This window comes from Peromyscus californicus, unplaced genomic scaffold (assembly GCF_007827085.1).
Source record: "Peromyscus californicus insignis strain IS unplaced genomic scaffold, ASM782708v3 Scaffold_25__1_contigs__length_3188244, whole genome shotgun sequence".
Lineage (NCBI taxonomy): Eukaryota > Metazoa > Chordata > Mammalia > Rodentia > Cricetidae > Peromyscus > Peromyscus californicus.
In genome coordinates this window covers 140,061-153,025 of record NW_026294536.1, presented here as the reverse complement: position 1 = coordinate 153,025, position 12,965 = coordinate 140,061, and the positions used below count along the sequence as shown (strand labels likewise).

Sequence of the window (12,965 nt, the reverse complement as noted above, 5' to 3'; positions counted from 1 at the left end):
GTGCCTGGAGCCTACAGACCTGCCTTACAGCTTACTATCAACACAATCCTGTCAGTCAATACGTGAGAGTTGTTTCTAGAATTCCTTCCTTGGGGGAGATGTAAAGCAACTTCCACCCCTCTTCCTGAGGTCCCAAAGACAAAGCAAACAAAGTTCACTCTGGGAAACCAATGAATTTATTGGGCTTTCTTACAGAGCTTAGGTGAGAAGTTACTGGGATGTGGACACCCCTCCCTCAACTTGCAGCCCCTGAAAAGCCTTACCCAGCAGGCATGTGGGCTCCCCCAGTAGCCTGTGGATGAGCCCTCCTACTCTCCACTTGCCTCTACACGCTCTAGACCCTCTCCCAAGCCAAGTGGAGAGTTTGTAGGTAGTAGAGAGCAACCGTATACTCCAGAGAGAATCTTGGGGCCTACTCTTGCCAGATGTAAACCATTGATAAGCCAGCTGGAATGATCTTTTGCAAGAGGGTGCAGCTCAGCTCGCCAAGGTGGCAGATGCTTGGCACTCGTGGCAAGAATAAATCAATCTAGGCATATACCAAGTATAATTTCAAGGACTATACATGCATAACATCTTGAATAATGCCTGCATATACATAAATGGTTTCTAGAGAACCCTGAGGGGGATAAAAGAGCGTTGGTCATTACAGAAGGACAGAAAATGAAGGGCAGACGTGAAGGAGGGAGCCAGATACCTCACTGTTTAAACCACGGGAGAGAGAGGCGGAAATGCAGCACAGCTGTCTCCGTCTTCCTTGGAGGCTGCAGAGAGCTGGAATGCTTTCCACCTCCCCAGGTCTTGGCTGGGATTAGGCTGGCACACATCTCACAGGGCTGACCATTTAGGGCACAGATTTTAACAAACAGGTCCTAAAGGCAGGGGGTTGGGGTGGAGGGAGGGCAGTAGGGGCAGCAGCAACCCACAGCACCCCGCACTACAGCCTTGGAGCTGTCTGTGTGAGGGTTCTGGCAACCTAATTAGTACAGGTTCCCTCTGAGGCTGGGGAGTTTCTTTGATTAATGCCTTCATTAAAAGGTCTCCCCTAATCAATCAGTATATGCTTGCCGGAAGAAGGTTCTCGGGCTTAAATACAGGCCCGGCTCTTGAGAATGAGGAGTCTGCAGCTGAGGTGTGGGTGAGTGGGTCTTCTTGCAGACACTGCTTGCCCTTCACCCATCCCTGGCATTATCCTGAGTCCCCTACTCCCACGCCACAGACATTTTATGACAGAATAAAAATTAAACCCCATGTGGCACATTTTTTTCTCAGAGAGAAAAGTTCTCATTCACCTCAATAATTAGCTCATTTGGGACAGGAGATGCTGTCTCTGGCACTCCTTCACTGCTATGACAGCTACATTAATTATTCTCTACCTCTGTGCATCAGCATGAGCTTGGAAACCTGTTTTGCATCCTTATTTGTCCTATGCCCACTATGTGCCAATCCTTGGGCTTGTCCTGTGCCCACTATGTGCCAGTTCTTGGGCTTGTCCCGTGCCTACTATGTGCCAGTCCTTGGGCTTGTCCTATGCCCACTATGTGCCAGTCCTTGGGCTTGATCCTGGAATGAAAGGTGATGGTCATGACAATAGGGCCATATTTTATCCGCCTCAAAGAATGGACCTTTTTAAACATTATGCTGGGGAAAGGGAGCCGAAGGGAGGGGATGAGGAGTGCATTGGGCTTATGATCAAAGCATACTGTAACCTTCCCAGGTGGCTGCCAATGTCAGAAGGGCAGGGTCCAGTGCCCGATGGCAGAGGCTATCTTCCAGGCCACCTGGCAGGTGTCATGGCCAAGTGAATACTGCTGGGCCAGGGGGGTAGTGGTGTGCGCTATGAGGGCATCAACATTTACGGCAGGTTCTACAGAAACAAGGTAAGGTACCTGACCTTTCAATGAAAGAGGATGAACACCAACTCTGCCCGAGGTCCCTGCCTCTTCTGAGCCCCAGCGGCAATTTTTGTTGCACTTTGTGAGATATGATGTACAAGACTGAGTGAGGCCAGGCTGCCGTGGACCACCTCAAGGTGTTGGTTGGAACCCCTCCACCCTATGACAAGAAAAAAAATCAGATTGTGGTCCCTGCCACCCTCAAGGCTGTGCAGCCAACGCCTACCGGAAAGTTTGTTTGCCTGGGGGGCGGGTCGTCTGGCTCATGAGGTCAGCTGGAGTACCCGGCAGTGACTGACACTCTGGAGGAGAAGCGGAAGGAGAAGGCTAGTATCTGCTACCAGAAGAAGCTGCTCATGAGGCTATGGAAACAGGCAGAAAAGAACATGGAGGGGGAAAAAAACAGCAACTTCACAGAGGGCCTCCAGACCAGTGGGACCCTGCTGTGAGCTCAATAAAGACTGTGCCTCAAAAAAATGATGAAAATGAAATCAATATACAATAATAAAATAAAGCAAGTGAAGTCCTTTGCTTTCCTCTGAAGTCATGGCAAGAAGGCCTTCACCACACATGGGATGCTGGCTGGCATCTTGGTGTTCAATTTCCCAGCTCCCTGGATGATCCTGGCCATCAGACCATAGTGTTAGTGAGGTCAAGAGATTCAACCTCTGAGTGAGGCCAGGGTTGCTTGTCTTGAAGTCTGGTTACTTTTCTTGGCAGGCTGATCTCCTGTACCATCTACAGTCCTGCAAGCAACCGGATTTTGTTCTTAGGGGCTGAATGCCACTCCGCTGCTGGCACCTGCCATGTTCTCTTTATCCACTCATCTGATGGTGTTGGCTTACCTGTCCAGACTCCCTGACTTGGCTGTTGTGAATGGGCAAATTAGAGTTAGTCTTTAAAATGTTAAATAAACAATCCAAAGCATTCTTCTGGGAAGAATGAGCTTGGAAACCTTGTGGTATCTTTGGGAGGGGCTATCTAAATGCCAGGGGAGTTAAGGAAGGTTTGATCTGGGGGGTTTAATACTGCAAGCTTCTTTCCAGGCATAGGCAGAAGCCTAGACAGGCTATGATAGTGACAGAGCAGAGCTGTGGAATCAGCTCCTTCCCCCCTCTCCAAAAGGGAACCACAGGAGCAGCTCCTGTTATACTCCAGCCAGGAGGAAGGCAGTCCCCCTTCCTTGAGAGCCAGTGCTTGGGCAAAATTCACCATGGAATCCAGTTCTGAACAAAGCAACACAGCTGGTACCTGATAAGTAGTGAATTCTATTTACCAGAGACTCTTTACCGCAACCGCATGAGACAGATGACGCTGTCATCCCCACCGTGGAGCAGGAGAACGAAGCACCGAGGGCCGTGACTCACCCAGGGCCCTGCGATCGATCGTTCAGAAGGAAGACGAGAACCCAGGCAGCTTGACTCCACAACCCAGGATAACAACCATTGTTCCACACTGCTTCTTAACAACCCACCACTGTGCTCTTGACATTTGCTTAAACAGCTCAAGCCACACGCAGCTACAGCTGATTTACTCTCAGGCATACAACAGAATGAGCCATTGAAAACCGGAATGCGTCATCCTATAACTGGGTTCCTGGGAAACAAAGTCGCTGGAGACACCTTTTCTGTTGTTCTCAGTATTTCATTTCTTCTTGCCCTCTGCCCTGTTCCATGGGCCTTGGGTGAAAGGGAGAACAGCTTTTTCCTGTACTCATAATTCTTTCCAGAAACTAACTTCCCAGTCTTCTTAGGTCTGAGCAAAAGCGGTGGAGAAGATCTAGCCGTCTCAGGATCTCAGAGGGCTGGACAAGATCTGCAGGGGCTAGCGACATTCTGGGACAGGGACACATGTCAGTAGCTCCCCAAGTCCCAGCATCCCACGCAGTAGGGCCTTGTTGCTTCCCACTGGCCATTTACTTCCTGTCCTTCGATGTACTGTTTCCCCACGGCAGCTATCTAAGTTACCTTCTGGTTCCTGAGTCTCAAAGTCCACTCTGCCTTGGTTTCTCCACGCGGTGTTTGTCTTGGGGGCAGGACCCTCTCTGATCTAAAGCTCTTGGCCACCAGTACCTCCTCAAGAAGCTCACAGGGCTCTACCCCTTACATCTCTTTCCCTTGTAAGCAAGAAGGGCTTTATCCTTCCCTGTGCGCCCTGGGTTCGTCCTGTCCGGCTCTTCCCAACACTTGCCCTTCCCCGCTCCCTCCTGATCTACTTCCTCAATTGCTTCTGCTCCCTAGACTCTCCTGCAGATGGCAGATGATGGAGGTCTGAGTGATCTCACCAGATCTGCACTCAGCCTAGCTCCCTGGGCGTGGTCTCCTCTTACTGGTCTCCTCCTGTACTTCTCACACTTCTTTCTTCTCACACTTCTTTCTCTACTCCCCGCAAACCTCAGCCTCAGATAAGGCTTTACCTCTCTTGAAAACTACAAAAAAGGCCCCAAACATCAGCTCCAGATAGTGTCAGACTCCCGATCTTCCAACCTAGCCCTTCCTCCAGTCTCTGCCACTAACTTGACCTGAGATCCCAGCCAGGACTTTCTTCTTTCTAGACCTCGTTTCTCAAATATAAAATTTCTTTGTTTCTTTTGAGGCAGGGTTTCTCTGTGTAACAGCTCTGGCTGTCCTGGAGCTTGCGTTGAGATCAGGCTGGCCTCAAACTCACTGAGATCTGCCTGCCCCTGCCCCCGAAGTGCTGGGATTAAAGATGTGCGCTACCACCAACCAGCTCAAATAAGAACTTTCTTATGTTTCACTCTAATAGAAGTGTTTCAGAACCCCAATACGCACAAGAGACATGAGGCAAGCCGATCAGGAGAGGGAATCTGGGTTTGTCTCTAATTGTGTGCATACATGCATGTATGTGTGCAGGTATGTAAAGGCCAGTGAGACCACTAGTAATTAAGTTAGCAATTTAGGCTTTCTGTTTCCTAAAATCTCCTACTCTGTTCACAGAGGTGAGTGTTTAACAGATGTATTTTAAAATGTAATTCTGACCACTTGGCAATAATCAGTTGGAGGCTCTTCCCTGGGGCCTCCTTCAGCCTTCCATAGTTGCGTGTTGTTGTTTATTTAGAGCTGAGGCTCCATGGGATTTACCCCTTTCATGTTAACCTGCCTTTTGGTTTTGTCATTATTCAGTTCTTGTTTAGGTGGCCATGTTGACAAGACTTCATAAACATACAAATAACATTATACAACTGAGTAAGCTGGATTTATATATTTAAAATAATACTGATATAAATAATATATAACAAATATATATGTAACAACAATTAAAGAAAAAGGCCATGGATTTGAGAGATGGAAAATGGGAATTGGTGGAGGGGATGGCGCTGGGAGAGAAAAGGGAGGAAGGAAATGGTGTAATTACATTTTAACTTCAGAAAACTAAACATTATTTTTTTGAAAATGTAGTTCTGTCTCCATGGACAGAATTGATGGCTACAGGAAAAGTACTCAACTCCAGCAGAGCCAATCAGAGCCTCTCTTGGCCATGGAAGATTCGAGTTGTGGTCTAACTTGACTCTTGAAATAAGTAGCCTTGGAGATCTCTGATGGGGTCAGCTCTGGTCCCCATCTCTTTGTGCAAGCCCCCTGAGTCACTGTAAATGGTACTTAGGGAGTCACATCTCATGGGCAGAATGTGTCTGGAGTCATGGAAGAGACTTCTTAGATTAGATTACAAGAATTAAATTAGATTCAATCATAGCTGGGATAGCTGGACGTGGTAGCATGTACCTGTAATCCCAGACTGGGGGGATCTGGATTCAAGGATCTGGTCATCCTTGGCTACATAGTGAGTTCAAGGCCAGTTTGGGCTACATAAAAACCTTGTCTCAAAAGAAAGTAAGTAAATAAATAAAAGATTGTCTTTGAGACTTGGAGACTTTGGAGCCCAGAAGGATTTCTACCCTTAAGACACCCACCCCCAAGAGTAAAGCAAGATGTCATGTTATGAGCAGCCTTATGAAGAGTGGCATGTGGCTTGGCATGAAGCAAAGGCTTTCAGCTCAACAGCACATGGTGAATCAAAGCCTAGTAAGAGCCACATGGGGTAGTTTGGAACTGGGTCTCCTGAAGTTGCCCTCAGCCTCATGAGCACACTGGAAGCAGATGTCTCCCATCTCCTCAGCACCCCTACTGAAGATTACTGATTTGAAAATGTGATGTCACCATGGACAGAGCTGAGGGCTACAAGAAAAGCACCCAACTCCAGAAGAGCCAATCGGAGCCTCTCCTGATTGCTTGTGTACCAGTAACTTGAGTACCATTCCTCGGTTCATCGGGGACCTTGATTCCAACACACCCAGACAAGCTATGCCAGGACTCTGGCACACACAGGCTGGTGTTTATGGTTTTAAGCCACTAAGTCACAACAGATACCAGGACAACCTTTGAGCAGAGAGATGTCATCCTAGTAGCTGTAGGGTGTTTTACCCTGTGGCCTGCAAAGCAGCACCTTCCGGATCTAGTGAGAGAAAGTGAATGGACGTAAAGACATTCCTTGTGACCATCAATGCTGTCTTAGGTTACTACTGCTATGATAAGACACAATGGCCAAAGAACCTTGGGGGAGCAAAGGGATTATTTCACTTGCAACTTCTCAGGTCACAGTCCATCATTCGGGGGAAGTGAAGGCTAGAGAGATGGCCTAGCAGTTAAGATCTCTTACTGCTCTTGTAAAGGACTCAAGTTCAGTTCTTGCTACCTACAGGGAGGCTCACAACTGCCTGTGACTCCAGTTTCCAACTTATCAGCCTCATGCATGCAGATGGTACATGTTAACCCAAGCAAGCAAATATACATTAAATAAATAATAATAAAAAACTTTTAAGGGATAATCGACATCTTGTTAATGTGACACACTAATATATTGCTATTTAACCATAACCTTTGAGAGCTCATATTAATATAAATATCACAGTATAAAACATTCCTATTTTTAGAAGTCCTGCTGTCTTTAAAACTTTAAACACTTGTTGGGTGTGATGGTGCACCAAACACTTAGGAGATAGAGTGATAGCTGTGCATTTGAGACTAGCCTGGTCTACTATGTAGTGAGTTCTAGTACAGCCAGGCCTACATAGAGAGATGCTGTCTCAGAAAACAAACAAACAAACAACAAAAAAAACCCAAACACTTTAAAAGTTCAATCTCATTAAAACACCAAGTCTCTTTCAAAGTACAAAACCTCTCCAAAGTACCCTCTCTAAAATAGCCAGAGTCTCTCTTAAATTATAAAATCTCTGTAAAATTCTAAAATCTCTCATCTGTGGGTTCCTGGGGAGGGACCAGGGGTTGTAACTGCTTTCTTAAGCCAAGAGAGAAGAACAAGGGCACAGTCACAGTCAGCCCAAGTCAACACCTGTGGGAGGCCAGCTCCCACCTTTTAAAGGGTTCTTATGAGGAGGAGAGAGGGATAAGAAAATATTAGATAGAAAAATAGCAAAGAGGAGAAAGACAGAAACACAAGATAGCTTCGGGAGGACCTGGGTCAATACGTAATGGCCCAGAAGTTTATTCAAAAGGGCTTTTATAATAGTGCTAAGGGGCGAGGCAAAAGGCCTCCCCCTTGCTAGATCAAAACACCTCACAGCCAAAAGTAGACCCTTCCAAACACCTGGTAATCATGCCCATGGTCAAGTCATCCCCTTATGCAGCACTGCTAAGTGAAGCAAGCTCAGATTCTCAGACCCTGAGTAAGTTCTCACTAGGAAACCTCTGTGGGTCTCCACAAACACCAAAATTCAAGAGTGTTTGATAGTTAAGATTCATTCATGATCCTCTGGGCTCCAAAGGAGCTTGGCAGTTCCATATCTCTGTTTTAGCCCTCCACAGCACATATAGCTTGTCTTATTGGCTCGGGCTGCCTCCATGCCACACCTGCTACTGTTCTTGGTGGTCACCCCCTGTTACTAGTATCTCCAAAACGCTGAGGTCTCCACTGTAACTGGGCTGCACCCTCCACCAATGGCCTGTTCTGACGTCTCTTTAAGGATTCTGACACTGCTACATGATGCCAAATCTCAACCCCTCTCCATGACCCCTTCAAGGAGTTTCTACTGTAACTGAAACTGCATTGTCACCAATGGTCTTCCCTAGCCTTTCACAATGTCAAACTTCAGCTGTTCTCCATGACCCCTGAATGCTTTCAAAACCAGTAATACCTGGGGAACTTTTACACAATACCAACTTTGCTTACCAGAATAAAATATAGCCTTGGGGCCCCTTGGGACCATAGCTTCTGTGTGGTGGACCTGAGGAAACACTTCCTGAAATATTTTGCTTCAATGATGCTAGTCTCTTTTTAGTCACAGCTGATTCTTCATCTGACCAATATGGATTGTCCCAGCAGAGCCTTTGGTCTTTGGTCTGCCCACAGCAATCATTAATCAATAATACATCCTGTAGACTTGCATAGAAGCAGTCTAGATGGAGGAAATTTCTTAATTGAAGTTCATCTTCCCAGATAACTCTAGCTTGTGTCAAGTCAACAAAATAAAATAAAACTAAGACAATTAACCCTTTGTCAAGTTGACAGACAAACACATCACTGTTAAACATAGCTTCTCCTTTCTTGTTTATCTTCAAGATCTCCTATTAGTATCAATATCTCAATATAAAACACAATCCAACTTTTAAAAGTCCCACAGTCTTTAAAAGTTCAATCACTTTAAAAATTCAATCTCATTAAAGCATTCAAATTTCTTTCAAAGTTCAAAGCCTTTCTAAAATATCCAATTTCTCTCTAAATATCCAAAGTCTCTCAACTGTGGGTTCCTTTAAAATAAAAAAGAAGTTAAATAATTTCCTATGTTAAGAGAGAAGAATGAGCTCATGATGATATTCAAGTCAATGCAATACCAAAGTCCAACAGTGTAAAAAGCTCAGTATCAGACATCTGGGACTCATTTACGATCTTCTGGACTCCAAAGGGCATGTGCTGCTCCACCTCTTGGGTTCTGACATTCACAGCACACATAGCTCATCTCACAGGCTCAGGCCAGCTCCACTCCACAGCTGCTGCTATCCTAGGTGATCACCCCATGGTAATGGAATCTCCAGTGTATTGTGTTCTCTATTTCACCTGAGCTGAACCTTCACCAATAGCCTCTCCTGGGCTCACTTCAAGGATTCTGACTCTGCCACATACTGTCAAGCCTCAACTTCTCTCCATGATCCCTTCAATTCCGGGTCTTCTATGATAACTGAGGCTGTACCTTCCCCAATGTCCTCTCCTGACCTCTCACAGTACCAATCCTCAGCAGCTCTTTATGACCCCTTCATGCTTTCAAAACCAGTACCGCCTGCTTCCACTCTTAGCATAATACCAAGTTTGGCTACCAGCACCAGGTACAGCCTTGGCCCCCTCTGGACCAGTTTCTGTGTGCTGACCCTGAGGAACACTTCCAAGAAGATTTGCCTCAGTGATGCTGGTCACAGTTGATTCTTCAGAACCAGCTGACCAGTATGGTCTCAGCAAAGCAAAGGATTCACTTAATGGTTCTAACATCTTGATAATCATAGCCAATTCTTCAGCCACAGCTGAGCAGAACCACAGGTTCTTAATTCAAAATATCACATGAATGGTCCTTACAGGGTCTTTGCTTCCCTCTGAAACATCACAGGCCAGGTCTCCATTGTCTACATTACTTCCCACATTTTCATTTTCCAAGCTTCTGTGGAACAGCCTACTGAGCTCTTAGTAGGCTTTTCCAGCCCCAAATTCAAATGCCACAACAGTCCTTCTAAAAACACATAGTTAGGTCTGTCACAGCAATATCCCACAACCCTGGTGTATGTGAGGGGGCACAGTAAGGAAACTTCCAACATGATCACTTCATGATATGGTAAAGGATTTTATTGTAGATATGAAACAGAGACCAGCCAGAGGCATTCTGGAAGAGTCCAGAGCAGGGAGAGAAAGTAGACTAAACATGGTCAGCTGACTGGACATCAGCAAGAGAGGGAAGAATAGCAGGGGATAGAGAATAAAGAAAGCATAGTGGGAATAGCAGGGGCAGGGGTGGGGTAGGCACTTCAACATTATAAAGATAACAAACAGGTATCTGGGTGGAGGGAAACCTGGGGAGGTGAGAAGTCAGCATGCCAGGGTGGAGGCCAGCATGTGATTTGACATGCAACCACAAGTTATATGTTAATGGAGAAGCCCTATGATCCTTCTGCCAGAGGTAAGGGAAATGACCTCTTTTGGCAGATGGGAATTGGTTTCACAAGTTCCTGAGGAATTCTGGCTTTTATCTATCTACCAGAAATCTTCCTATAGTCCACATTGAGCTCATTTCTGGATATTTGGACTGCCTTTTGGGGTTTGAAAAATTAGAGTTTCATTTGGACCTGATACCTGGTACCAAATTCTGTCTTAGCAAAGGTTTCTATTGACTTGACAAAGCACCATGACCAAAAATGACTTATGGAAGAAAGGATTTATTTGGCTTAATCTTCTACATCCCATTCTATCTTTGAAGGAGGTGAGGACAAGTACCTAAAGGTAGGAGCTGATGCAGACACCATGGAGGAATGCTGCTTACTGGCTTTCTCTTAATGGCTTGCTCAGTCTGCTTTCTTTTACAACTCAGGACCACCCTCCCAGGAGGTGGTACATCCCTCATGCTCTGGATTCCCCGATATCAATTATGAATCAAGAAAATACCCTACAGACTTGCCTATAGACAAACAGAGTGCAGGAATTTTCTCAATTGAAGTTCGTCTTCCAAGATAACTCTGACTTGTGTCAAACTAATAAGGATAATAACAACAGAACACAAAACAAAATAAAATAACCCTAAAAGCCAGAACAGGCCTTCTAGGCAGTACATCTTGAACAAAGGCACTAAAACATAAAAACATGTGGAGCATTCAATGAATAACAATAGTAAGTTTACTGAAGGGCTAGAAAGACCGAGGCCAGATTGTAGAAGGTTTTAGTAGTTTGAATGAGAATGGCTCATTCAAACACTTTTTGAACACTTAGTCCCCTACTGGTGGAACTGTTTGGAAAGGGCTTTGGAGGTGTGGCCTTATTAGAGAATGTGTCCCTAGGACAGGCTTCTCTTCCTCCTATTTGCAGATCAAGATGTGAGCTTTCAGCTACTGCTTTGGCACCATGCCTACCTTCCTGCTGCCATGCTCCCTACCATGCCTTTGCTTCACTATCCTGGGACTCTAATCCTCTAAAACTGTAAGCCCCAAACAACCTCTTTCTTCTATAAATTGCCTTGGTCATGGTGTCTTATTGCAACGATAGAAATGTAGCTAAGAAAAGTGTTTATCTCAGTTTACTTTGTGCTCCAGTATTTGTTAAATGGAGTCTTTTCAGATACATGAGTGTAGGGGATGACACCAAGGACCATAGGTTGTAAGGATAGAACTCTACTATAGATTGGGTCAAGTGCTAGAAGACAATGGAGACAAGGAAATCAAGTTACCAAAAGTTCTGTCCTTAGGAATCAAGGTAGGAAGAAGACTAAAATGATCTGGGAAATAGGCACAGCCCTGGCCTGCAAACCTGAACCTAGAGGGCTTAGAGTCCAGGGTGGTGATCCTACCCCAAAATGCTATGTTGTTGGAATGGCTCATTAGCTGGTACTGAAGACAAACCAAAAGGAACACTGTCTTTTTCAAAGAAACCCACACATAGAGAAGTCGATAGTGCACATAGCAGAATACAACATGGACACTAAAAAGTATGAAAGGGTGGATTACAGAGAGAGGTTTAAGTGGGAGACTCGTGAAATAGACAAAAATTAACTTGGCAAGAATGAATCCGGAACGGGGTTGTAGAAATAAGAAAACTAACATAGATCCAAAAGATGGACCTCATGGGTGAGTAAGCCATGGATGTAATAGAGACAGCTCTTACGACTGTGGGAGTGTGTGTGAAGGGGGGGCCTTGTGACCATCCATCAAAGTGTGTTCATGGAGAGATTCTAGCCATATACTACGGTGGGGCTCCCACACTGAAAGCTGAAAAAGTACTCAAATAGGGAAATGTTCCAAAGTGGGTCTAAGTATGAAGGAGATGCAGGTTTGAAGATGAACAGTAGTTGGTAGCTGTTTAAGGATGGGCCAAGATTGTGCTTTGTGTTACAGTTCCATTTCTAAAACACAGCAAGTGTTCTCTTCCTTTCACACACTCAGGTATTATATAAACTCGTGATATGACCACCCCATGGTATGTTTAATGGGAAGGTTTTTAGTGTAGATATGAGAGAGAGAAAATAGCCAGAGGCACCTGGAAGAGTCCAGAGTAGAGAGAGAAAGCAGTAAACTGAACATGGCCAGCAGACTGGACCTGGCCATGAGAAAAACAGGAGAGGGAGAGGGAGAAAGAGAGAGAGAGAGAGAGAGAGAGAGAGAGAGAGAGAGAGAGAGAGAGAGAAGAAAGTGAGGGTCAAGCCCATGATCTGGGGAGTTTAGGGTAAGAGAGGGGGAGAGATGAGCTAGGATGCCAGCATAAACTTTGAAATGTGTAACAGGTAGCACATACTGAGGGAGCCTGGAGGGCAGCATGTGCTTTGGTGTGCTAACAGGCACCACAGATAGTCATTTGTCCCTTCTGCCAGTGATAAGGGAAACGGCTCCGTTAGTGGGGGACCTGGCTTCCCAAGTTCTCTCGGAATGCTGAGTTTTATCTAAATGCCAGAATGTAGGGAACTGGAGTTTCCTTTGGACCTGAAGGTATCACCCTTTGAGTTGGGTTTCCCCAGGATAGCGTGAAAACCTCTGAGTCATGTTGCAAAACTCAATTGGTGGGTTAAAGTATGAGAGGAAGGAGAGAAAGAAGGAGGGGAGAGAGAAGCAAGAGGGAAGGAGAGGAGGAAAGAAAGGAAGGAGGGAGGGGAGGGGGAGAGAAGGAAGCGGGAGGGAAGAAGGGGAGAAAGAAAAGAGAGAGGGAGGGAGACATTAAAGAGACACTAGGAAGATAAAAAGAACAAAGAGAGAGGAAGATAGAGAGGAAAGGAGGGAGGGAAGAATGGAGAGAAAAAATGGAGGAAGGGAAAGACAGAGGGATGAAAGGAGAGGAAAGGAATAAAGCATCACA

The 12,965-nt window shown here is 45.6% G+C and overlaps 1 pseudogene; it reads left to right on the top strand.

Annotated features, from left to right (window-relative positions):
- Positions 1–1,727: 1,727 nt before the first annotated feature.
- On the top strand, positions 1,728–2,344 carry LOC128120189 (60S ribosomal protein L13a-like; annotated as a pseudogene).
- The last annotated feature ends 10,621 nt before the right edge of the window (positions 2,345–12,965 follow it).